We start from the raw sequence: 27,192 nt of genomic DNA, 5'->3' as shown, positions 1-27,192 counted from the left end.
CTTTTTGGGTTTCCTGCCGTTTTGGGGACCTATGGTCAATAGTAGGAACCTGAGACAGCTGACTCGTGTGGTTGAATCCACTGTTAATGTTACGGCTGGTGCCCTTGGTAATTTGACAGCTGAGCTCCAAGCGGATCGCCTCATGACTTTGCAGAACCGCATGGTTCTAGACGTCATACTTGCAGACCGCGGTGGGGTATGTAAGGTTATCCAATCCAGTTGTTGCATTTTCATACCAGATAACGCTCCAACAGTTTATCAAGCCATCTCCAAACTGCATAAAATATCTGAGTCCATACACGTGGATAAAGGAGATTGGTCACTGGTGGGGTGGTTCTGGGAACTGATATCTGCCTGGGGTTGGAACGTTCTGATGGTCATTGGAATGATCTTAGCCATCCTTTTCCTGTTCTGTCTGTGCATACAGTGTGCTCCTGCGATATGTGGCCTCTGAGCTACATTATGTGTAAGGAAACCTGTATCGAGGGACGAGCTAAGTAATAGGATGATGCTACAGCAACATCGCCATGACTTCATGAATATTGACCTAGACTCGGATTGAAATGAGTATAGTTATTGCCTATGTAAGGGCAAAAGGAGGGTCTGTCGTACTTTAGAATTTGGGACCGCGTAGGAGGCAGGGCCCTACCCCTGTCTATCCCGGTAATAGTGAACCTCGAATGGTTAATGCGGTATGTACAAGTGTTTTTTGTAACGTTTTAGTTATGAATGCACTGTGTATACGCTATTATACATCACTACGTGTGTTCCATTTTGTATCGGTGGCCATCTTATGGTTGCCCTCACATAGGCTATATAGCATGAAGCGAATACGGGCCTTTTAGAGCACATGTGCCTTTCTTTGACTTTTCTGTGACCTGGGCAGCTTGGCTCCGCTGCCCCAGGTCAAACTGGTCTCACGAGTTCCCCGTCCTCTGGCCACCTGTGATTAGCATCAGGGCTCTACACACCATAAAGTCTTTTCATCCTACACGAGCCTCCAGCTAATCTCTTTCGCACCTGACTGCTCCTGCTTTATGGCTTGTTTCCCAAACAGGAGATGCTCATGTTTATTGGGGCCTATCGATATCTGATGTGGGATCTGAGCCTTGCTGTGTAAATAATTGCGGGCTGGCTTAACTGGAATGTGGGATGGTCATCATGACTCTGCCTTTTCGTTTGAAATGTATACATGTAATAGCCATATCGTAAACTAAGGAATGTATGCCTGAGGCAGGATATTCTGGGCCCGATTCACAGAACAAACTTAAGACAAAATCCTAAACTTAGTACCATTTTGGTATTCACAGAATGCACTTACTACTTCTGGTATTCACAGAATGAACTTACTACTTTTGCGATTCACAGAATAAACTTACTACTTTTGCTATTCACAGAATGGATTTACGACTCCTAACTTTACGTCCGCACTCGGGCCGGAAATTCCGGGCCGGAGGCGGAGCTTCCGGGCCGGAGGCGGAGCTTCCGGGCCGGAGGTGGGGATTCCGGCCAGTGGCGGATCCGCCACTGGCCGGAATCCCCCACCTCCGGGCCGGAAGCTCCGCCTCCGGCCCGGAAGCCCCGCCTCCGGCCCGGAAGCTCCGCCTCCGGGCCGGAAGCTCCGCCTCCGAGCCGGAATTTCCGGCCCGAGTGCGGACGTAAAGTTAGGAGTCGTAAATCCATTCTGTGAATAGCAAAAGTAGTAAGTTTATTCTGTGAATCGCAAAAGTAGTAAGTTCATTCTGTGAATACCAGAAGTAGTAAGTGCATTCTGTGAATACCAAAATGGTACTAAGTTTAGGATTTTGTCTTAAGTTTGTTCTGTGAATCGGGCCCACTGTATTTAAGAAGAAGCCCGTTTCTGTGTTTTTCAGCAGTCTCCTGAGAACATACACGCCTGTAATTGGTCTGCAGCCAATAAACTGATCTTTGACTTCACCCAGAAGACTCTGTGTTTCTGTAGGTCTGAAACAGGAAGAACCCCGAAGTCATAGGGTGTGTTCCCCTGCACCGCTGGGCTTAAAATACCCAGTACTTCATCGGTAGCCAATCTTGTGTGTAGCTCAGCAAATTAAACACTCCTAGGGGATTTCAATATCCACTTTGATGACACCACTGATCACAATGCCTCAGATTTGACTATTAGTCTTGCCGCTTTACAACTTCAACAACTAGTAATGAAACCCACTCACTCTAAGGGTCACCTCCTGGATCCTATTTTCAGTAATTGCATAGATTTACTAGTGGGAAACCCCTCCCCTCTGCCATGGACGGACCATTTCCTGATTCCCATCTTTTGGGCCACTGCACATACCCTTCCTTCCTCCACTATAGTTATTCGGAAGGAACGTAATTGGTCAAAACTTTCCCAGGCTGAATGGGCAGTGATCCTCGAAGCGTCTAGACCATTTTTCAACCCTGACCCTACCCTAGCCAGCGAAAACTACAATAGATGGATTTCAAACTCTTTGCATTCTGTACTCCCCATAAAATGCATTAAGCCTAAGCGCGGCACTGAGACGGCCCCCTGGTATTCCCAAGACTTGCGAGAAAGCAAACGTCAATGTAAAAAATTGGAGAGGAAATGGCGTCTGGACTACTCACTTCTCAGAAAAATCGCATATAGAGCCGCAATAAAATCTTATAAAAACGAAATTATAATCTCGCAAGCGGCCTTCTACGAAAACAAGATCAATGCAGCGGCCTCCAAGCCTAGAGAAATCTATCAAATTGTAAAGACCCTTTCAAAACTCCCAGAAAAAACCCCTAATCCAATTAATGCCCAATCCCGCTGCAATGATCTTGTAGAGTTCTTCTATAATAAAATCCAAACTATTTACACCTCCTTTCCTCATACCCAGATCCCCACATCGGCCGTTAAACCTACTGAGACAGAGCCTCATTCCCCAGCAACACTTGATAACCTTCCCTTTCTTGATTGTTCCATGCTACAGTCCATCATGCTTCAGATTAAATCTGGCTCTCCTAACGACCCAGCACCCTCGCGCTCTCTGCTGTCAGTCACCACACATATTCTACCCACTATTGTTGATCAACTCAATGCCTCCCTAGCTACCGGGACAGTCCCGCTCCTCTGGGAATGGGCTATGGTTAAAGCCCTCCTAAAAAAAAACAACCTGGATCGAAATAACCCTGGGAACTACCGTCCAATTTCCTTATTACCTTGGCTCAGCAAGATTTTAGAGAAACATGTTAATAAGACATTGACAGAGTTTCTTGAGACCAATCATTTGCTTGGCCCCTCCCAGACAGGATTTCGACCCATGCATGGAATTGAGACCGCCCTTGTCGCCGTGACAGAGGAGGCAAGGAGGATCATGGATCAGGGAGGTACTGCGGCCATTTTCCTCCTGGACCTAAGTGCCACCTTTGACACTGTAAACCATAGCATCCTACTGCAAAGACTCACCAACCTAGGAATCTCAACAAAAGTTCTCAGATGGTTTGAATCCTTCCTGTCTGACCGTTCCTTCCAGGTTTTCGAGGGCGACGTCACCTCTCCCAGCAAACCGCTCGGATGTGGTGTGCCGCAGGGCTCTTCCTTGAGCCCTACGCTTTTTAACATTTATATGAGCCCCCTTGCTGAGATCGTCCGCCCCTTCGGGATAAAAATTGTTACCTATGCTGTTGTAAATTAAAGCAGAATGTGATTAAGCATTTACTGAAGACATTAATGCTTTCCCCTTTTGGATCGTGCTCTCTTCGTTATGTTGACCGAAGTCCGGACTCCATTTTGTATTGACATGCTGCCACGTGTTCGCCACGAGGAGAGTCCGACCTCTGTGTTAGTTGCTCTTGTAATCTGCCTAGTAACAGTTAAAAATAGCTCTCTTGTCCATCTGGCGCATGCCCAGACTTGACCACATCTGTTATAATTAGCTTTGCTTGACCATGTGTTTTCGCGGGCTCAAGGAGTGTGTTAGCTCCGCCCATGTATTGATTCAGTATCGAGAATGGCCATAAATGGTAATGTTCTTCGACTTCATGTGGTATCCACCCACTTATGAGCCCCTCTGTTGTGTATAAAAGGGGACAATGTACGCAAGTTCGGTGTGCTACTCCTTGCAATACTGAAGAGTGTTGTGTGGATTGTAGGACCACCCTTAAGGGTTAATAAACGTTGTTTTTGTACTTTGCAGTTTCCGTGCCAACTTCCTTATAGATTCTGTTACAGGAGAGCGAACCCTTGTCTCTTGCGGGCCTAGCTGGGGCCTGTATTCATCAATTGGCGCCCAACATGGGGCTCATCGGCGACTCGGATGCTCGAAGGACTGGTCACGACGAAGGTGAGGAGTTTGGCCGGGGACGTGATCACTGCCAGCGGCGTCTTAGCCCTGGCATCCCGAGGTTTTTCTTCCTTCCCTTCCGAGCTGACCGTCTGGGTGGCGCCGGTCATCGACTGAGACCTCTTCTGTCGGTCCTGCCGTGAGAGCCGTTTGGGCGATTGTGGAGCTTGGCAGTTGGAACCTGGACTCTTGATTGGTAAGAACCGTTGTACGGTACTTGCTCCGAGTTTTTGAAGCCTGGGTTGGCTATTTGAGTTTGATTGATGGTGACTAGTCATATTTTGAATTTGTCTTTGTGAAAATATATGCGTTGCAACACATATAGGCAGGTAATGTGGAGAAATTTCTCCGGAGCTGTGTAAACTTTGAACGGCGCAACGATTAAGTGCCATTTTTCTTTATAATATTGCATATTTTGCATTATTGCTAGCATGCCTGCTTTTAGCGCACTCCGTAAGTGGTGCTGCTGTTTTGGAAACCGGTTGAACCTCAAGGAATCTGCTCCAGCTCCCCCAGAGGGGACTCCTAATAGGGATATGTATGTGAAGCATGGTCTTTCTTCCATAATGTACAGCACGCTATGGAGGAAATATACGAGGAAGGATCCTGAGTTGCGATGGCCTTTGTATGGATCGTTTGATATACGTAAGATTGAGTATGTGGAACAGTGTATGTGTAAGCGACGTGCTCGTCAGGATATGTTTGAGTGTGTGCGATTATGGGTGAAGGAAGTGCGTGAGCGAGAGAAGCGTGAGAAAGCGCTGTTTGACAAAGAACAACGGAAGAATGATCATGTGCGAGCGCAGGAAGCGAAGCGTCGGGAGGACAAAGAGCAAACGGACAGACAAGAGAAAGAGCGTAGGCTACAAGTTTCGGGTCAATATGTTGTTCGCCAGCCGCTTTATCCTGTCCTTAATAATTCTGATGATGATTTTTATTTGCTAGATCGCTCTCCGCCCCCTTATGTTGGCGCGTCTGCTCCACGGCCGCAAGATTCTGACCCAGCTTCGGGTAAAGTAGACACACGGTCCATGCTGTCGGCCGAGCAAATGGCTGAGCTTCGGAAAATTTCCTTCCGTGCACTTAAGGGCAAGGGGCCCGATTCACAGAACTAACTTAAGACAAAATCCTAAACTTACTACCATTTTGGTATTCACAGAAGGCACTTACTCATTTTGGTATTCACAGAAGGCACTTGCTCATTTCGGTATTCACAGAAGTTAGGAGTCCTAACTTTAGGACTCCTAAATGCCTTTTGTGAATACCGAAAGTCTTAAAATTATGATTTTTCTCGGTTTAGTAGTAGTATAGTTAGGACTCCTAACTTTAGGACTCCTAAATGCCTTCTGTGAATACCGAAAGTCTTAAAATTAGGATTTTTCTCAATTTAGTAGTCCTAAGTCTAAACTTAGGACTACAAAATTGAGAAAAATCCGAATTTTAAGAATTTCGGTATTCACAGAAGGCATTTAGGAGTCCTAAAGTTAGGAGTCCTAACTATACTACTACTAAACTGCGAAAAATCCTAATTTTAAGACTTTTGGTATTCACAGAAGGCATTTAGGAGTCCTAAAGTTAGGAGTCCTAAACTTAGGACTACTAAATTTAGAAAAATCCTAATTTTAAGAATTTCGGTATTCACAGAAGGCATTTAGGAGTCCTAAAGTTAGGAGTCCTAACTATACTACTACTAAACTGCGAAAAATCCTAATTTTAAGACTTTCGGTATTCACAGAAGGCATTTAGGAGTCCTAAAGTTAGGACTCCTAACTTCTGTGAATACCGAAATGAGTAAGTGCCTTCTGTGAATACCAAAATGAGTAAGTGCCTTCTGTGAATACGAAAATGGTAGTAAGTTTAGGATTTTGTCTTAAGTTAGTTCTGTGAATCGGGCCCAAGGTATCCATGGAGGACTTATTTCAAACTTGGGGGCCGTGGCAGGAGAGAGATAAAGTGTATTTTCTGGGTCATTTCGCGGATGAAGTGATTACTGCTTTCCGAAAATATTCTGATGTCCTAGAGCCTGACGCAGTGACTTTGGATGCCAGAGCAATACGTAACGGTGTTTTTTCTCCCTCTAAGGCTCCTGAGGCGGCTCGGCGGCTGTTCGCCTTACGGGACGAGGTGCTGGCCCTTAGAGAGAAAGCACGCCAACAAACGGAGGAGGAGAAGCAGTCGGATTCGGTTGCGGCAGGGGGCCACCCATCCACCTCCCAGTCAGATAAGGATAATGTAGTGCATGCTAAACCAATGCGAGAGGCGGCGCCTTTGTATGTTCCTCCTAAAGGAGCGGGGACTAGCTCGGACATTAACTCCGCCGATGCTAGGGGATATTTTGTGTATAATTGGGTTTACACCCCATGGCATAGGGCCGATGTTATGGCATTAAAGAATGCGTTGCCTGACCCCCGCAAGAATCCAGCGGCCTTCTATGAGGAAGTCGAGGGGGCCTTGAATTCTTGCATTATGACTTTAGCAGATATAGACCTGTTCTTTGGCCTTATTCTGCCACCGGACACGTGGCGGTCTGTCCGAAAGGTAGATGACTCGGTTGCCTTCAAGGCCCGATGGTCTGAGCTTGAGGACGAAGACAGGGAGAGGAAGCCCGCTCAAAAACCACCCCAGAATATTTTAGATCTCCCTGCTGCTATTGTGGCTAAATTGAAAACTATAATCCCCCCTAAAAAGATTGACTGGAATATGTTAGCGGCATGTAAACAGAAAGTTGACGAGTCAGTTGCAGATTTCTTCACGCGCTTTGAAGAAACGTTTCATGACTTTAGTGGCCAATCGCTTACTGACGACACAGGCCGCCACCTTTTCGCGGACAAATATGTGGCTAATCTGCTACCGGCAGTTGCGGCCCGGTTGAAAGCGAGTGAGAGTTCTTGGTCCTCCGCGACACCGACGGCCCTTCTGACCATCGCTCAGTATTATGAGCGTCAGGAACACGAGGCGAAGGGCCAGGAGGAGAAGAAATCGAAAGATCTCAAAACCAAGGTGATGTTAGCACAAGTATATGGCCCGCCCCGACGGGGTAATAATAATAGAGGAAGGGGTGGATCTTATGGTCCCCCTTCGGGCCGGTCTGATTTGAATAGGAACCAGTGTGCGTACTGTAAGCAGTTGGGCCATTGGGCCAGGGATTGCCCAGTGTTGCGTGCTTCGCGTCAGGGGCACACTCCGGGTGGCCCGAGAGGTAGAGGGGGCTCCTCCAACTTTAGAGGGAATTCTAACGATAATGTCCGTTTCGATACTGCCGGGCAGCATCGAGATAGCTCAAATGTTTTTGATCGCCAGCACCAGTATCATGTATCGGACATCGATCGTTCGGAATATCATGATTCTCAGCATGCATAGGAACGCGTTGGATGGGGGTCCGAATCAGTTGAGGTGTCGGTCGATCAGACGGGTCCTTATGTATCGGCTGAGGTTTTAGGTTCTACTGATCAGTTCCTAGTGGATACAGGAGCGACACGTAGTGCATTGTCTAGGTACTTGGTTCCGGGGGCTCCCCCATCCGGCTCAATGGTTACATCGGTAGGGTTTGACGGTACACTCTCCCGAAGCCCTCTTTCACAGCCCCTTACATTTAAAGTTGATTGTTTCTCTGCGCCCTGTCCGTTTCTGCTTGCTCCGTATACACCGGATAACATTATGGGCCTTGATATGTTAAAGCACTTTAGGGTTACAATCCGCTGTTCCCCTGAGGGTGTGAGGGTGATCTTAAATGACAACTATCCTCGGTCTGGGCGGATGTGTACGATATCAGAGGATGCATTGTTGGCTACCCTCCCCCGAGCTTTATGGGCGACTTCGGACACAGATGTGGGACAAATGGTGATTCCTCCGGTCCACATTAGTGTCCAGGAGGGGGCGGTGTTACCACGCCTCCCGCAGTATCGTATTTCCCAGGAGGGCGAGGAAGCTCTCATACAGATTGTGCAAGATTTGATCGCAGTAGGAGTAGTGGAAGAAGTTCCCTATAATATCTGTAACAGTCCGATTATCCCTATTCTGAAAAAGGACACGGATGCAAAGGTCTATCGGTTCATAATTGATTTGAGGGAGGTAAACAAGATCGTGATACCTCAGTACCCGGTGGTTTCCGATATCACGACGTTGCTTACCTTGGTCCCGCCTACGGCGACCATGTTCTCCGTGATTGATTTGAAAAATGCCTTCTTCTCTATTCCCATTCACCCTGATAGCCGATTTCTTTTTGGGTTCACATTAAACAATAGATCTTATCGTTTTTGTAGAATTCCCCAGGGCTACACAGAAAGCCCTAGTATCTACAGTCAGGCTCTGAAACGACAGTTGGACTCCTTTGTTTTACTCGAGGGGGTCGCCCTCATTCAATATGTCGATGACATCTTGCTGGCAGCTGACACCCTGGAGTTGTGCGAGAAGAGCACGCTATCCCTACTTTCCTTTTTAGCATCCCACAATCATAAGGTATCTAGGAAGAAATTGCAATTCTGTAGACCAAAGGTGACTTATTTAGGTCACCTTTTGTCTAAGGAGGGGCGTGCACTCACACCAGATCGTATCCAAGTAATCTTGGACACACCGAGACCATCCACGCAGAAGGATGTGCGTGCATTTTTGGGCCTCGTTTCTTTTTGTAGACAGTGGATATTGGGGTTTTCACACATAGCTAAGCCATTACTAGCTCTCTTGACAAAAGATACGCCTATCCCAATCCCTTGGTCAGATGAGTGTGATGCTGCTTTTCAGCAATTGAGACAGGCCCTTTGTTCAGCACCAGTGTTAGGGACCCCTGATTATGCTAAACCCTTTTCGTTGTATGTGCATGAGAAAGATGGATGTGCATTATCGGTCCTAGTACAGATGCATGGTGATAAGCAACGCCCTTGTGCATACTTTTCGGCCGTACTTGATCCTGTCGCCCGAGCATTACCAGGGTGTTTTCGCTCGGTTGCGGCGACAGCTGTGTCAATACGGCAGAGTGAAGGAATTGTGTTGTCCCATAAACTGTTGGTGTTAGTTCCCCATGCTGTTGATGCCCTGCTTAATCAAACAAAGACACAGCATTTGACCAGTGCCCGTTTAACGGGATATGAGCTGACGCTTTTAGCTCCTCATATTACGTTGAAAAGGTGCGTGACATTAAACCCGGCTACATTGTTGCCATACCCCGAGACCCAGCCGGAGGCACAGAAAGCGCATGATTGTATTCTTGTGACTGAGGAACAAACAAAGGGTCGTATTGATCTCCAGGATACGCCCTTTCCAGATGTAGATGGAGAACTGTGGGTAGATGGTTCATGCCTGAAGCTGCCAGATGGTACGACTTCAGCAGCGTATGCAATTACCACGTTACAGACGATAGTGGAGACAGCACGCATACCACAGAAATCAGCTCAAGCAGCGGAACTGATAGCATTAACACGAGCATGTGAGCTCAGTACAGGATTATGTGTGAATGTTTATACAGATAGCCGCTATGCCTTCGGAGTAGCGCACGATTTCGGCCTACTCTGGAAGGAGAGAGGGTTTCTAACGTCACATGGGGTACAGATAATGCATGGGGAGTTAGTCCACAATCTTTTAACCGCATTGACATACCCGAAGAAAATTGCCATTGTTAAGTGTAGTGCCCATAGGAAAGTAGTTGATAAAGTTGGAGAAGGGAATGCGTTAGCAGACCGAGTAGCACGGGAGACTGCGATGCAGCCCGGTACTACTGCCATGTATGTAGTGAAATCACAGGTGGAGAGATGGCGTGATGCAAAGGAAGAAGTGCGGGAAATGCAAAGGACCGCTTCCGATAAAGAGCGGGAGCAATGGGCTAGCGAGGGAGAGTTGGATGATGAGGGTTGTTGGAGAAATAAGCAGATGGATAGATGGAAGTTACCCACGGCTTTCGTACAACCTATGGTTCAAATGGCACATGGGCTAGCACATGTTGGAGCTTCCGCAATTGTGAAATTGCTTACCCAAGTCTGGGAGCATCCAGAGATTGCTAGCACGGCAAAGAGGGTGGTGCAGACCTGTATGGTCTGTCTGAAGTATAACCCAGGGAAAGGCACGCGAACTCCAGCAGGAGGATTTGCGATGCCCACTGCACCCTTTGAGGTTCTGCAGATGGATTATATCCAGCTTGAACGCTGTAACAATTTGAAGTACGTTCTAGTAGTGGTTTGCGCCTTCAGTAAATGGGTTGAGGCGTACCCTACGAAAGATAATACTGCAATGACAACGGCGAAGCTACTGCTAAAAGAGTTTTTCCCTCGATACGGCGTCTGTAGACTTCTGTGGAGTGATAATGGCCCTCACTTTGTAGCGGATGTTATAAAGTATGTCTTGAAGGGCCTAGGCATCACCCAGAAGTTCCACGCCGTGTTTCACCCCCAGTCTGCAGGACTAGTCGAGAAGTATAATGGTACACTGAAGCTTAAGATCGCCAAAATCCAAGCTTCAACATCTTTGACTTGGCCAGACGCCTTGCCACTGGCGTTATTGTCAATTAGGTCGGTGCCACACTCTCGAACCGGCCTTACACCGTACGAGATTGTGTTTGGACGCCCAATGAATATTTGGGGTCCACCAAGGCCTAAGGCTGTGTATGATGTACCTTGTGTGATGATGAGTGATTATCTGGCACAGTTAACGGATAACTTGGTTTCTATTCATCAACAGGTCCGAGAGGCGCTCCCTGATCGGTCTACCGGCGAAGGACATGGTCTCCGGCCTGGAGATCATGTCATGGTAAAGGTCTTCGACAGAAAGAGCAGTTTGGAGCCGAGATGGGTAGGACCTGAGCAAGTCCTCCTTGCAACGAGGACGGCAGTGCGAGTCTCGAACAGGAAGAATTGGATCCATTCCTTGCACTGTCGAAAGGTACCGCCCGGATTGGTGGAGTCTGCCGTGCTGACCGATCAACGAGAAATCCTAGCAGCGGAGACAGGCCGTGCTGCGGAGCCGAACGACACTGAGGAGCTCTTTCCGGACCACACGACTTCTGGAGGAAGGCGATATCATCTGCGACCAAGGAAGTGAGGTTTCCAGTACCGGGACATACTGTCAGAACGGCCCTTGGGCTAGTGAAACGGAGAGCCGATGAGGCAAGGGGGGGGGATCAGCCCTGCATTAGTGTAGTGACACCCGTCTTGGCCCGCTGGTGAAGAAATCAACCGCTGCCCAAGGGGAAGAGTTCTGACAGACCTTTTTAGTTTCAGGAAGATATCAGGGTATTGTTTCTTTTGACATGGAGAAGAAGAAAATCCTTTGTGCGTTGGGGTTCATGCTAACAGTAGCTATTGTTGGGATAACCGCATGGTTTGTGGAAGAGGTAACTCCTGCTCGGAAAACACTTGTGTTGACGACTCCAGTGCCGGCGGAGCACTACTTCTATACATTACCGTATCAAGAGTTGAAGCATCGACAGTCCTATTTGAATAACACTTTCATTCAGATGCTGCATCATACCCACGTTGCTACGAACGCTACGAACTGTTGGATATGTGGGATGATGCCAGCCCATCAGAAGAAAGGAGGTACGCCATCCGTTTATAACGCCATTAACAAGCTGCATAAAATAGCAGCTGAAATCCACACAGAAAACGGCACTTGGTCCTTTTCTGGATGGTTTTGGGCGTTGGTTACCGCCTGGGGATGGAAGGTCTTAACTGGTCTCTGCATTATTATAGCAATTCTGTTCTTTCTTTGTATGTGTATTCAATGTGGACCATTGTGCTGTTCCGTATGCATTTCATTCTGTATTCCAGATAAGAAAGCTATTGCCGATGTTGCTCACCAGAAGGGTCTAGCCAAAGAGGTTAAAGGAATGATGATAATTGATATATATGATGATTATTCTTGGAAACCGGATGTCTTCAGTAAATGCTGAAAGGGTCGTCTGTTGTAAATTAAAGCAGAATGTGATTAAGCATTTACTGAAGACATTAATGCTTTCCCCTTTTGGATCGTGCTCTCTTCGTTATGTTGACCGAAGTCCGGACTCCATTTTGTATTGACATGCTGCCACGTGTTCGCCACGAGGAGAGTCCGACCTCTGTGTTAGTTGCTCTTGTAATCTGCCTAGTAACAGTTAAAAATAGCTCTCTTGTCCATCTGGCGCATGCCCAGACTTGACCACATCTGTTATAATTAGCTTTGCTTGACCATGTGTTTTCGCGGGCTCAAGGAGTGTGTTAGCTCCGCCCATGTATTGATTCAGTATCGAGAATGGCCATAAATGGTAATGTTCTTCGACTTCATGTGGTATCCACCCACTTATGAGCCCCTCTGTTGTGTATAAAAGGGGACAATGTACGGAAGTTCGGTGTGCTACTCCTTGCAATACTGAAGAGTGTTGTGTGGATTGTAGGACCACCCTTAAGGGTTAATAAACGTTGTTTTTGTACTTTGCAGTTTCCGTGCCAACTTCCTTATAGATTCTGTTACAGGAGAGCGAACCCTTGTCTCTTGCGGGCCTAGCTGGGGCCTGTATTCATCAATGCGGACGATACTCAGTTAGTGGTAGCCCTAAATCAACCCCACACTCAGGCGAAAAACAACTTGAGGGATTGTTTAGAAGTGGTGACCTCATGGATGACATCCTCTTGTCTCAAACTAAATGGAGACAAGACAGAGCTGATGCTCCTAGGTAACTCCTCTAACAACATCATCAATTCACTCTGGCCAGTGTGTCTCGGACCAACCCCCATTCCCAAGGAATCAATCAAGAGCCTGGGCATTTGACTGGGCAAATCTTTTGACTTTAACTACCAGGCAGCCAAACTTTCAGCAACCTGCGTCGGTATACTTAGGCTCATTCGGAAAATTCTTCCTCTACTACCCTTTAAAGCTAGACAAATTATGATTCAGGGTCTTTTTTGTCTCGTCTGGACTTTGGGAATGCCCTCTACTTAGGGGCCCCCCCAGGCTACTCTAAATAAGCTCCCGGTCATTCAGAATTGTGCAGCACGAACCAGTGGCGGCTGGTGACATTTAAACGTGGTAAGGCGTAAAAGTTGCGGCTGAGTGCAATGTGGCAAACAACTGAGAACATTTTGAAAAAAAGAGGGGGCAAATGTTTCATTTTCACGCAAATGTGAGAAAGCAAGAAGGTTACTAACGCAATTGTGTGTAGTTATGACATCAATAAAGAGATTTCATGTGATAACGTGGGTAACTGCTTATTCAGTATAACCACAGAGCTTCATAACAGGCTTCGAACTTGCATTGCACACAGTATAAAATAGGCTGCTACAGAATACACAAAAAGTTTTAAGATAAGTGTTTCCAAAATATAGATTTACTGCGGACTGCACTCAGTAAGAGCAGTTTTGTTTATAATGCCACGGTCTTTTAAAAGCACACACTTCACACACCTTAGCTGGTAGCTCCCTTACAATACCCGTCAAAAAGAATAAATATGTGTCTTCAGGAAACCCTTTTTTTTGGCAACCTTTAAAAGCTCACACATTACATTATAGCTTGTAGGTCCCTTACAATGCATCTGAAAAAGAATAAACGTGTACCTTCAAGTGATTCCATCAATCAGCCAAAAAAACGCTTCCAGCCCAGCCACGGTTTGAAGACGGACGTCCATTTACCTGTCTCACCTCACCCGTGACCCCTACCACAAATAGTGCAACTTTCAGCACCCCACCTTCCAAAGGGAAGAAGGAATGTGACATCCAAGAGGGAGAAGGCAGAGAGAGTTTACAGTGCTCCGGCCAGCGTCAACATGATGCTTCTGCCACTTCTCGCCGTTGGAGTCTGCCTCTCCCTGTTTGCTCGTCCATCCACCGCATGGTTTGGTAAGAGCGAGGAAAAGTTATTCAATTGTCACTCAACTTCCTGCATCGGGCAGTCTAAGAGCAAGCCACCTGTCTAGGCAAAGTGTACCCCAAAACTGTCCGCTTCGACTGAACACTTTACAAATCTCGGTCCAGCCCTATTGCTTATTACATAATAGACGCCAGCCATATTTTTTTAATCTATTTGTGCAGAAAAACACAAAATCTATTTGCGCACTGCATGCATTTGTAATCCTCCTACAGTTGTTGAATTTCCCATACGGGAGACAGTTGACAGACTTTTACATAGTCCTGCAGAAAGACAGAAGGCCCTAAACTGCTCAGTTTTCATTTTTGTATTTAAATATACACGTGCCCGGTTTGTGCCGAATTCCACGGACGAAAACAAGCACCCACAAACCGAATCTAAACACATACAGGCACCCATGAACAGAGGCAGAGAAGATGCTGACAGGTGTAATAAATAAAAATCAAAGACAACACACATCCGAACTTGGCACCCTTTACATTTGCAGATTGGGGAGTTGGCGCGCACATTTACATTTCTTACCGGGAAGCAGGCACACTGACAAGAAGGCTTATGTTTAGTCGTGGCTCGCGGGAAGAGGGGGGGAGGGGGTCGCGCACGGGGGGAATTAAATATATATTTTTTAAAACTTACCTCACAGCTGGTCCACGGGTCGACGCCACCTCTCAGACCTCTGATCCCCTGGGCGCCTTCACTAACAGTACTGGAGGAGGGGCCTGCCAACCACTCTCAGCCAATCCTGGCACTGCCAGCAGCGCCTGGATTGGCTGAGGGCACAGCGTACGCTACGCCCGCCGCCTGCCCATTAGGAGACCGAGGGGCTCCTAATGGGCATGCGCAAGGCAGTAAAAACACAAGTACGCATGACTGGGCACGGACTAAAAATTAATCTCCATGCCCACTCATGGGCACTTGTGCTGCCTTTCCCTGGCTTGTGACAATGCATGTCAGTCAACATGACGCCGGACCGCCCACGGTCCGACGTCATGCTGACTGACATGCATTGTCAGTTAGTTCTCCCCACCCTCGGCGTCTCTGAACTTAAGTAAACTAAGTTCAGAGACACCGAGGGAGCTGCGGGCGCGGGCGGGTGCGCGGGGGGACGGGGGGGCTACGCCCCAACGCCCCAATGGACGATCCGCGCCTGGCACGAACTCTCCTTCAGATCCCTCGCCGCCTCTCTGTTAAGTCTGAATGAAAGAAACTTCACTGGCTCCCAATCAGGGAAAGAATATCATTCAAGAGTCTATGTATTGCTCATCGAGCCTTTTGGAAAATGGGCGCCATTATTAACCACTCCCTGACTTCTCCCTATTTACCCAACTGACAACTTAGATCAGCCTCCTTGTTTCTGGCCAGAGTGCCCAAGATTAAGAGAGCCAGATCCGGGGGCCGGTCGTTCTCCTACAATTCGGCTAAACTCTGGAAATCTCTTCCCCTACATCTACGTTCAGAGTCCAACCATCTACCCTTTCGAAAAAAGCTAAAAACCCCGCTGTTTAACAAATCAGACTAGGCTCCCTCTCCGCCCCTCCACACTCGACTGTCTATAGCGCTAGGACGCCTCAGAGTAGCTATCGCGCTCTACAAATGTTCTTTCCATTCCATTGCATTCCACTGGGATTTAAGAAAGGTATTGATCTCCCATAGAGTTAAGACAAAGGGGTGAGTTGGGCTGGCTGATTCATCTGAGCGCTGCCATGGCAACAATCTACCAAACGATCAATATATAATCCTCGGGAGGGCACAGTGCTACGTAGAATTGTTTCTATGATTTAAATAAACGGTCAAACTTCAATAATTCAGCCACTGCTGTCTTGTTAGCCGTTGCACTTTTGTTTCTGGGACATGTGGTTTCACCTTGAGGATTAAATGTAGGACCTTAAACATTCAAGCTGGCAAGGGGTAGTTGGATGTATAGCCAGGCTTTAATTAAAGGGTCACAGAAAACGAAACTCCTGTATACACCAATGTTAACAGAACCAGGAGGAAAGTTCTCAGGCTGCGAAAGCGGTGCAAGGTCAAACCGATGGCAGGAAGTAGTCTGTGTGAGAGGCAGCAACATTACAGCATATACGGCTCCTATGGAGAGACCCCGCCACCCCCCTCCACAGCGCCTTGAGAACCTAACGTTTGAGTAGTCACGCTTTACAAGAACCCTAATTGATTGAGAGACCAGTGCTCATCACAATGACCTTTGCAGGATGACCACTACGGGAACTTAGCATGTATACAACGTCACTTCTAGATAGCAGCCATGAAATATTAACCCACTGACATTTAACGTATGTGCAGTATAACAAAAGAAACATTAGGAAACCCCAGCAGGAGTTGTAAAAAGCTAGCCCTCTCTAGATGCCTGGAGAGAAGGCTCCATACATAGGCGGATAGACCAATGTAGTCCCGCGAAAAATAGAACAGACGCACCCCAAAGAACGACAAGGCCAGGGTAGGTCAACTGTGATGGCGACATCACTTTCAGACAGACACATTACTGGCATTGCAATTAATACGTCACCGTCCCTGCCTTTCACATCCCGATTATTGCTTTGTAATACGCGCCCCGTGTTCAAGAGAACGAGACAGCGTAGCTTAGAGTGTTGAGAAGAACCAACAATAATGAAGGGAATCCGGGCAATAATATCAAAGCCATTCAGAGTCGGTAACAATTTTGGTGCTTCTTTCCAAACTTTTCAGTCCCCATCACATGAGCGCTGATACAAAGTCAAACTACTGCTTTACATGGCACAAAAGAATGCCCCGATTACTTACCGGTAATCTTCATTACTCCGAGTATAGTCTTCCTCACCACATGACTAACAAAGTGAGCTTCAGCTCCACACCAGAACCCTCCAAAGCAAAAGAGTCAGCCTCCCATGCCTCCCATCCCTTCCCAATATGGCCGACCATTACACACCTGACCTCTATAAGAGGCGGCCGGCCCAACCCTCCTTTGTTAGTCATGTGGCGAGGAAGACTAACAAGGAGGTAATGCACAGTGAGTGGATTACCAGCGCAGAAACAATCGAAGCTGCACAGCAAACAGAGGGGTTACATGCCGGAAGCCAGTGCGGTGCATGCCACATGACCCCTGCCATGGCATTCTGAAGGATTTAAGGACGTGGCTGAAAGCCTTGCCTGCAGTTTACGAGCGTGGAGCAGCGAGTTAATGGCATGCAGTCGACCAAGCGAGAGCAGAGTGAGAATTTTCGCACTCAGCATTAGCAAAAGGCTAATACTTGGAATGAACTCTGGTCAATTTAATGGAGCCTGACAACATATTTCAAGCTGCGGCTCTCCTCACCCTGAAATCACAATCACCACAGAAATTAAGCTCCTACGTAGCAGCGCGAGCTAAATGAAACAGTAAATCGTGCTATAAACCACAAAGCTGGAGTTTGGCAGACTCACCCTCGTCCCCTTCACACTAACCAAAACGGGCCAAGCACACTGGACCAAAGCATTTCTTTTCAGCAACAAGTCTTCTTTGACGACCAGAACAAACAGAGGTTACTTCGTACCTTTTGAGCATTGAGGTGTTTCATCGTCGTATCTCCTCGCCCAAGTCAGTTGGAGGTTTCCTCTGTTATTATTACCAAGTAATGCAAGCGCTGAAACACGAGAGCAACCCCGCGGCCGCGAAAGTGAAACCGACTCCGGGTGGGGGGAGTGCGATTCCCTCGTGTTAGCGAGCCTTGGGCACCATCTGTTTGGAACTTGATTACAAACAGATGTTGCCAAAGCTCGCTCACGCAAGGGAATCGCCAACCGTGCACGTGTTGCCATTCAAAGCAATGCAACGTATGCACGTTTTTGGGGACAAAAGCGGATCGATTACATGAGGTCCCCTCCTATGCAGTGCATGCGCACTGCGTAGGCGAGACCTAATCACGCAGCAGCAGATCGCCTTGCTGCGCTGCGTGACGGGGAAAGGGCAGGAATGCGCCATGTTTTACATGCCATGGCGCATTCCTTAGGGCAGTGGTCTTCAAACTTTTTAATTCCGCGACTCCCCCAGTGTAGAAAAAAAAATCACCGCCCCCCCTCAACATTTTCCACAATTATTCTGTTTAACTTGCAATGTTGAAATATTTCTGGACTTATTTAAACATTTCAGCAAAGTTCTGTCACTGTTTTACAAATGCAAACAAATACAGGATTTCCAAACATCCTATTCAAGTGAGGCGGGCCCTACTAATGTGTAACAGTAGTCACAGTGTGATTATTCGAAATGGTAGAGGGGGTTTCAGAGTCCCTTCCCTCTTGACGTCTTCTCCCGGCCAGGATTTAAATGACAAGGATGTTAATGAGGGCCCATTACAGACAAACATACTGCTGGTCATTTTTTTGGGATGAAAACAAAGCATAATGTTTCTTCTGGCCAGAGACTGGCATCCCCCCCTGGGATCACTTGAGGCCCCCCAGTTTGAAGACCTCTGCCTTAGGGTGACCAGATTCCCAAAACAAACAAGCATTGGCATAGCCAATAGGTCTCGCCTTTGGGACCTTATAAGTGTTTAGCCATGCAACAGTTGATGTTGCACCTAGGATATTGTGCTGCATAACTAAATACTTATAAGCCCCCAAAGGCGAGACCCATTGGCTATGCCAATGCTTGTTTGTTTAATCACAGTGCCTGTCAGAGGCTTAGCTGTGTTTACTTTTAGACTGAATAGCGGCTGAGGAAACAATAAAGGAGAGGAAGGGATTAAAGAACAGAAGAGGGTGAAAGAACGGGAAGGAGGTCAGGAAAAGGTGACGAAAGCGGAGAAGGTGCAGTGACACCGGGGTACAGGGGTGTGTTGGGTGCTGCACCTCATTTATGGCAGCATTTTAATACCAGCTGGGGGCTTAGATTCATTGCTTGCACTAGGGCCCATGACCCCCAGGCTCCCACACTGCCAGTCTTAGGTGGCTGTACAGGTCCAATTTCACTTTCACTTGCTGTGTACCAAGCTCATCAACCATAGTACAGCGCCCACAAAGCCACTAAAACCCCAAGGCAAGGAGGGAGAGAGAAAGAGAGGGGGGAGGGAGAGGGGGAGAGAGAGAGAGGTGGAGAGGGGGAGAGAGAGAGGCAGAGAGCTAGAAAGAGAAGGAGAGAGAGAGGGGGAGAGAGGGGAGAGAGGTAGCGAGAGAGGGAGCGAGAGAGAGAAGTGGAGAGAAACAGAGAGGGCGAGAGAGAGAGAAAAAGAGGGGGAGATGGAGAGAGAGGGGTAGAGAGAGAGAGAGACAGAGGGAGAGAGAGGGGAGAGCGAGAAGGAGGGGGAAAGAGAAAGAGAGGGAGAAATGGGGATCGAGAGAGAAAGGGAGAGAGCGGTAGAGAGAGAGAGAAGCTGAGTCGGCGAGAGGGGGGAGAGAGAGAGGCAGAGAGGTAGAAAGAGAGGGAGAGAGAGAGGAGGAGAGAGAGGGGAGAGAGAAAGGGGGGAAAAGGAGAAAGAGCGAACGGGGAGAGACAGAGAAAGAAAGGGGAAAGAGAGAAACGGAGAGGGAGAGAGGTGACGAGAGAGAGGCAGAGAGGTAGAGACAAAGTGAAAGTGGGAGAGAGAGGGGAAGAGAGAGAGAGAGAGAGAAGCTTCCAGAAGTCTCCGCGTCTCAAACGAGTGTGGCGCTCTTCCAGCGCAGCTCGGATCTGGCTTTAATGTGCTAATGCGTGCTTGCACATGTTGCATTCCCTAAGTTTGTAGTGCTAAAAAAACATGGCACAGGCGTAGGAGACAAAGTACAAATAGCCTCCACATATTGGTGCATTCGTGTGCCTCTGAATGTTTGCACATCAAAACTAACCAATTGGCGGGTTTAAGTGAGGCAAGATATTTTCAATCAGCCACTTGCAAAGAGAGGCTTAAATATCATGCATGCAGCATACAATTCAACAGATTTATGGTTCTGTCCAATTATCCAAAAAACGTGTGCCTGAATGTTCTTACAATTTCGAAATCCCGCTGTTGCTCAGGTAGCTTTAACTCAATTATTCCAGGTGCAGCAGTCATAAAGCGGCATTTTGCGGGTTTATCGTAGAGCGTGTGTGTAGCCCACATCACCATCACCATTTGTGCTGCAGTAAGAGTTACACTGCGAGTTTAGGTAAGGCAAGAACAGAAAGGTCTTCAAAGAGTCAGCTGCTGTGTTGTGTGAAGTGCTGTTATTCAGCTATGCTTATGCATCTTTGAAATCTCGCCAGATGCATAACTCAATTATACAACAAATTGTCAAACACTGGGCAAGTCTGCATAACCCCTTTTAACTGAATATGTCTGCGGGAAATACTTTGAGGGTGCTGTTTTGCCACCTACTGGATGCAGTTTTGAGACAATGCCGAATAATTTTCTTTTTGACCTGCTGCATTTTTGAATAAGCAAAAGTGACATGGCCGCCCGTAAAATCAAAACTGATTGCGATTGCGATCATGTAAAAGAGAAGGGCGGGGGGTTAGGAATAGGGAGGCAGAAGCAAAATCGAGTCAGAAGAGGGTGAGGGCAGAGAAGGAAGAGAAAGCCGGGGAGGTGGAAAGCGAGGGCGCTCTGTAAACATACTGAGGGAACCACATGTGTGTGTGGCCACGAAAGTGAAAGTAATTAGGCCAGCGATGCGGAGGAAGAGATAAGAAAGGAAGATGGCGGCGTGCACGCTAGCGTGCACGCAAGCTTTCTGCCAGGAAAAGCTTGTGGGTAGCACTTTGAAAAGCCCCTTACTAAAAGTCGAGCTGCAGCGCATGCGCTGCTCTAGGCTCAACCTAAAAACTGGGACAGGTCATAAACATAGAAGTAGGACTACATTTTACACTGGTGGGTAGCTGGTTCTTGGTGCAGGCAGTGACCTCTGACTCCATTGAACAGGGTCATGCTGGCGGTTAGGACACGCTAATGCCACAATGGCTGGCATAATGACATTCTGTGTTTTAGAAAGAGAAGGGAAATCCCAAGAGAAAATGCCTCTTTTTAAAGGATTTCCCTTCCCACCTTCATCTGGAGTGACATCCAGATGCGCACATCTTTTTAACATCAGTACCCACTCAGCCACTACTCAAAAACCGGGACATTTCTGGGCTCATCCCATCCTCTATCTAAAAACCGGGACATTTATTCAGTTTGCAAGAAAGTCGGGACACAGGGACACTTCATGAAAAACCCGGACCGTCCGGGAAAAACCGGGACATCTGGTCACCCTAGCATTCCTGTCTTTTCCTTATGCTGGCACACAATGTGCTGCCTAGCCCCAACGCAGGCACCCTGGCTCTGTGGCAGGGGGGGACTGTGATATTAACATGAAACTCGGGCCTTATTTCGGGAGGTTTTGGCAGGAAGCCGTGCATAAAGTCATCTTGCTGTGCAGCCCATCTCCAAAGTGAAATGGCTGGAATGCACTGTATTTGGGAAACCCACCGCAACGCCCACAGAACGCCTCTTGAGCGCAGAGTAGGCCTGGCCGGCAAATTCCGTTCCGTTCGCGGAATTTGCGAAATTTGGGTAATTTCGCGTTCCGCGGAGAACGAGAAATTGCAAAAAAATCTACGTTCCGCAACTTCGCGAAATTTTTTGCTTGTTCGCGTTCTCAATATGCATGTTCGCGAGATATTTCACCCCGAGCACGCAAACAGCAATCGCGAACAGGAAAAAAGTATCGCGAACAAGCAATTCCGCGTGTTTGCGGAATTTCTGCATGTTCGCGGAGATTTTTTACCGTTTCGCGGAGATTTGCGTAACGCGATTACGCAAATTCCGCCCACCCCTAGCGCAGAGTAGGGAGACGCAGCGATTTACGCTGCATTGCCTACTCATGATTTATGAGGCCACTCAAAGCCACGCAGGGTGGCTGTACGTGGTTTTATAAATCTGATTCACAGCCCTGCGTCAGGCATGTATCGGTTCACGTGGTGCAAGTGTGTCGCGAGGCACTCTTAAATAAGCCCCTGTGATGTTAACACAAAGGTAGTCTCCTAACTCATTTTGCATTTAACTTTGTAGTTTTTTTCAAGACAGACATTTTGACATTTACACATATATTGTGTTAGATTTAATTAACTTGATACTTGTACTTAACTCAACATTTAACACTACCTGTGCGGAGTTTGATGCCGTGGTAAGCGGAAAACTCTCTGGGCCATATTCTCAAGGAGCTTTCGCCGAGGTAACGGCACTTTATCTCAGCCAAAGTTGCGATAAATGTATTACCCCATTCACAAACTGGTGTCAACAGCCCATAACACCATTTTATCTGCGATAGCGGCCGCTAAAAACATCGCCACAGATGACCCCGGCAACTATCGCTAATGAGATGCAGAGTAGGCGTTCCCGTGCAAAAAGCAGCGAAAACACCACTCCACAACATTCTCAACGACCAACCAGATTGGCGATAAGTCCACAAAACATGCGCTATTCCGCGTAAGCAGCAGGAAACTAACACCTGCTCCGACCTGGTGCAAAGTCGGACAACAGCACCACAAAAGGGAGACCAGCCCACAGCCACACCTGAAGACCAACAAATGCCATTGAGCCATTGATCATGCAGGCCAGACACCCAAGAGGGCCACAACACCCACCACTATCACCCCCAGTAATTACATTACACACCACAGGCACAAAGGGACAACCAACATCCCACCTCAGACAAATCTGCTGGCCGTGCTGCACCTGTTGGCCCCTGCTACCCCCCAACCAACAACTGCCAGAGTCGGTGGAGCCGCATCAAAGTCCCACAAACCTGTCCTGGATGCCATCATCAGCTTTGCACCCCAGTACCCACACACTGCGCAGGAACAGCTGGAGACCAAGAAAGGCGTCCACGCCATAGCTGGCTTCCCGCACATTGTGCGAGCAACTGACTGCACACGTGTCCTACTGGTGCCCCCTGGCAACACTGCACACAATAACTGCAACTGAAAGCACACGCATCCCATCAATGTGCATGCAATAGCGGTCCCCCGGGACATCTCCACAAACGTCGACGACAACCACCCAGGCAGTGTGCATGACTCCGACATCTCCCGACAGTCCATTAGCAACCAGCGCTACCAGGATGGCATCTAAGGAAATGCACTGCTCATTGGCAAGTACCAATGGAAAACAACACACACCTCAACTCCACAATCATGCAACGCACACTACTGGGAATGCACACGTCACAAACTTACATACAACATGCCAAACAACATGCCCACCAAACAGACACAACAGCACAACTCACTGTGGGAACCTGGGCCAGCAATGTACATGAGCCATCAACGTCATGGCACTTCAGCCACACAATAGCTGAATGTGGGGAGAGGTGGGAACCAGGCATGTGCGAAGGAGACAAGTGACCCATGAATGAGAAAGTACCCATTGCCAAGTGTGGCGTGGATGTGATGGCCATACTGCAGTATGCAAACAACACACATAACCATGTTGACATACACTGCTGGTGTATGGAGTGTAGTGGACAGTGGACGCAGCCATGTTACCCCAGCCAGTGGGGAAGATCTCGGAAATTCAGCTTGTTATGTCCCCCCGTAAGCGTGAGAGGAGTGGGCTGGCCCGGCATACGCCAGGCCAGCATAGGAGTGTGAATAAAAAGCACGTAGCTCTGGGCGTGGTCCTCTTCCAGAATGCCCAACGTCGCTGCCAGGGCGGCACCTCTCAGCCCACCACAAGGCCAATGCTGTCGCCTTGAGTGGTGTTGCCTGCGAACCTATGTATCTGCTGCACCCCAGGCCGCTAGTTCCCGAACCCGACTTGCCCGCCCCTGCGCACCCTGGCCTCACTGCTCACCCGCCGACACCAGCGTGTATCAAACAAGGCCAACCACATGCCTGTGCAAGCTGAAAGCCCGAGGCATGTGAACCTGGCAACCTACTACGACCATCACAGCCCCGGCATCACTGATGGGTTGTCTGGTCTGACCTGCTGGATGTGTTGTTTGTCCCGCTGCAATGTGAAGGGGAGATGCATGTTCACGTGTTGACATTTATGTTGGTGCATTGTTCTTGTTGACATGCAGACAGTGTGAGAATGTACACTGTGACTGATTGGGCGTTGCTGGCAATTCGAGGGGGGAGAGTGGACATTTGGACTTCATGACGGATGTGAGGTTGTACCAGTGCATATGCATCTCACAGTTCCCTGCTCTGTCAAATATGATTGGCCAGTTTCTGCGCTTGAGCGGACCCAGTTGTGTCCCCTGTTCTGCTGTGTAGGTGTTGCACTTGGTGCCACATTGTCATGGGATGTGCTGTGATTGCTATGTGTGTGTGCTGCAGTGTGCCACAGGGATGAGGGACATGATCCTGGGTCGTTGTGGGTGTGCAGTGTGCTATACTTGATTGTGCATGTGTGCCATTGTGCCCGTCTCCCCCCGTTCCCCCAGTCCCTGGTCGTTACTCACACTGTTGTTGTTGTGTCAGGTTCTCTGGAGCTGGGTCCATACTCCCACCTCCTTGCACCGTCTCCACAATGATGACTGTCCTCCATTTGCTCCTGCTCCTCCTGTGGCACTGGACTCCCACCTCCTGTCGCTGTTGCTGCCTTCCTGTTGGCAGCGTCTTTGTGCCTGGTTTAGGTTGTCACGTCATGCCAGCGCCTCTTGGCACATCCATTGGCCTCCTCGACACTCTGGCTGCATTCCAGGTACTCTGATTGTGGGACAGTTGCTGGGAGTGTTCTGTCACCTCCGTGACGGTCGTCTTGTTTTCCTGCGGACTGCACCCCGTCTTCCTCTCCCTCTTCTCCATGGCCTTCCCCGACTCTGTTGTACCTTGGTGGTCTGTGGGGCTTGTGGGGTTGGCGTTGGCCTCTGTGCTGTGTCAGGGTGCATCAATGGTGCTGCGCACTTTGGATTGTTTCTGGTGTGTTTTTCTTGTTCTGCTTTTAAAGTGCATTTTCCCGCTGAACGCGTGGGATTTGCAGACATGCCGCTGGTTTTCGCAGCTTTTTGAATCGCACTTGGCCTCATCGCAGCTTTTTTGCCATTCGTGTTTCGCATTTTGGTTGTGTTGCGTTGATTTTAACATGGCCATTTGACGCATTATCTGGTGACTATCGCACGGTACCGCCGTGTTGTGAATACTTGGTTAGCACGGCGTAAATTTTGCCGCGATAGACTGCGATGTTGCAGGTTGCGCTAAGTTACTTTTGCGATGATTATCACACGTTCTTGAGAATATGCCCCCTGGAGTCTAACGCTTACCAAAATCAGAAGCTGGGCAAGTCTTTTGGCTTTGCAAGTATGATAGCACTTCAATGCACATGTATGAACTGAGCTAACATCTGTTAAAGGACCTTGTGTGTCGAGACGCACTGCAGGAAACTTCCTTTACCCTGGACAAGTGTGGATACGTCCCAGTATTTACAACCGTTTATAAGGACGAGTATACCTTAACATTAAGGCCGTTCCTTAAACTACCTTAATTCTTCCCTCCATTCTCACCCCTGTTCTGTGGTCCTGAAGGTGATAGGGGGCACCCGAGGCCCACACCGAAAGAGGCGTTGACCTATTGTTGGAAAGCCGATCCCAGCCCACACCACCACAGTGGACAATAATACATTCTACATCTCCGCTGTGGTCTGTCCTTGGGCCTGATTCACAAAAGTAGACTGAGACAAAATCCTGACATTATGACTTTTGGTATTCACAAAGGGCATTTAGGAGTAGTAAAGTTAGGATTCGTATTATTAGTAATTGGAGAGAACCAACAGCATACGTTAGCTTAGTGTAAGAAATACAGGTCTAGTGGGTGCTCTTTTCTCTTTCTTCTTTACTCAGCATTAAGCAGTGTCCTTTGGTGGTAAAAAGGAGAGGGGGTGAGGGGGAGGCGGGGGGTGTTCTTCTAGTAGCTGAACTGTAAAACGTGAAAGCAGGAAAAATGGGTCCAATCCCGACTTCCCCATCGAACCAAATTGTATAATCCTGCCTAAATAACTTTACTTTGCTGTGATTCTTTTTTTATTGAGCGCTATATGGGAAACCATATTGAAGAGAATTGGTTCAGCATGTGTGCCATACTGTAGGAGAGTAGGATCTGCTTCACATGGGTACCCCCACTTTTTGCTAGTGTTTCCCTGTTTTTCGACCTTAGTCTGGCTGTGGCCCTGCTAATCAGGACCCCAGCCTAGCTGCCTCCTCTCTAAAATGGTTTCCATGTACATTAGGTACATCTCTAATTGGATTCTGGAGTGCCTTATTAGTCCCTAGTATATGGTATACTATATACCCAGGGCATAGGTACCTCAGAGGCCTACCAGGGGCTGCAGCATGTATTATTCCACCCCTGGGAAGCACTACAAAATGACACCACAGGTCTGCTACTGCAGCCTGGGTAAGGTGGTGCATGCACCCCTTACTGTGGTACAGGCTACATATATCACTACCATTGCACACACATATAAAACCTATAACTCACTCCTAAGGCAGGCCTTAACAATCCTGAAGGCAGAGTGCTTGGTTTTTATGTGCGATGGTGCCCCTGCATGAGCAGAGCCCCTCTGCAGCATTCGGAGTACCTCTTCTGATGCTGTTTGTGGTGCAACCTGACCATATACTCTCAAGTGCATTATAACCTCGTGTTAAATGCTAACTTTGGACTGGCTGCACGGAAACATGTTGTGTTTGGTGTCAAACACTTTGAATACTACCCCCACGCCAGTTCTGGTGGCGGGGGTAGCATTCCACCCTTCTAGAGGGAGAGATATGTACACACTGGCCTAACCGGTAAAGACTTTCTAAAGCCCTGGCATCACAAAATGGATGCCACTGCCACAAACACGGGTCTGGCCTCCTGCTGCTGACTGAAACTCCGGCAGGGGAGGCCTGGACAATAGGTTTCCTGTCACAGGGAGGTGTAACCACCTCCCCAGACAGGCAGATGTGTATTGGGGCTGGGTGGGAGCACTCTCTGGTGCTTTGAAGTCCTGCACTGGGGGCACACTTGGTTTCCCTGTGCATAGTCCAGTTCAAACCGGTTGCAGGTCTACCTGCCCCTGCTCTGGTGTGAAACTGGACAAAGGAAATGGGTGTAACCACTCCTCTTTCCAAATCCTCCCACAGGTGGGCCCCCAGAGTATGTCCAACCTCCTATCTTAGTATAAGT

The 27,192-nt window shown here is 48.2% G+C and overlaps 1 protein-coding gene across 1 annotated transcript in view; it reads right to left on the bottom strand.

Annotated features, from left to right (window-relative positions):
- The window catches only part of LOC146808711 (cell adhesion molecule CEACAM6-like), a 344,246-nt gene extending 319,644 nt beyond the window's left edge, over window positions 1-24,602 (bottom strand). Inside the window, exon 1 of the mRNA XM_085615521.1 lies at window positions 24,492-24,602. The gene's annotated coding sequence lies outside the window, so the exon portion shown is untranslated. The remainder of the gene's footprint in view (window positions 1-24,491) is intronic.
- Between the last annotated feature and the right edge of the window lie 2,590 nt (window positions 24,603-27,192).

Source organism: Triturus cristatus, chromosome 7 (genome assembly GCF_964204655.1).
Source record: "Triturus cristatus chromosome 7, aTriCri1.1, whole genome shotgun sequence".
NCBI classification, from domain to species: domain Eukaryota; kingdom Metazoa; phylum Chordata; class Amphibia; order Caudata; family Salamandridae; genus Triturus; species Triturus cristatus.
This window is presented reverse-complemented; position numbering and strand designations above follow the sequence as displayed.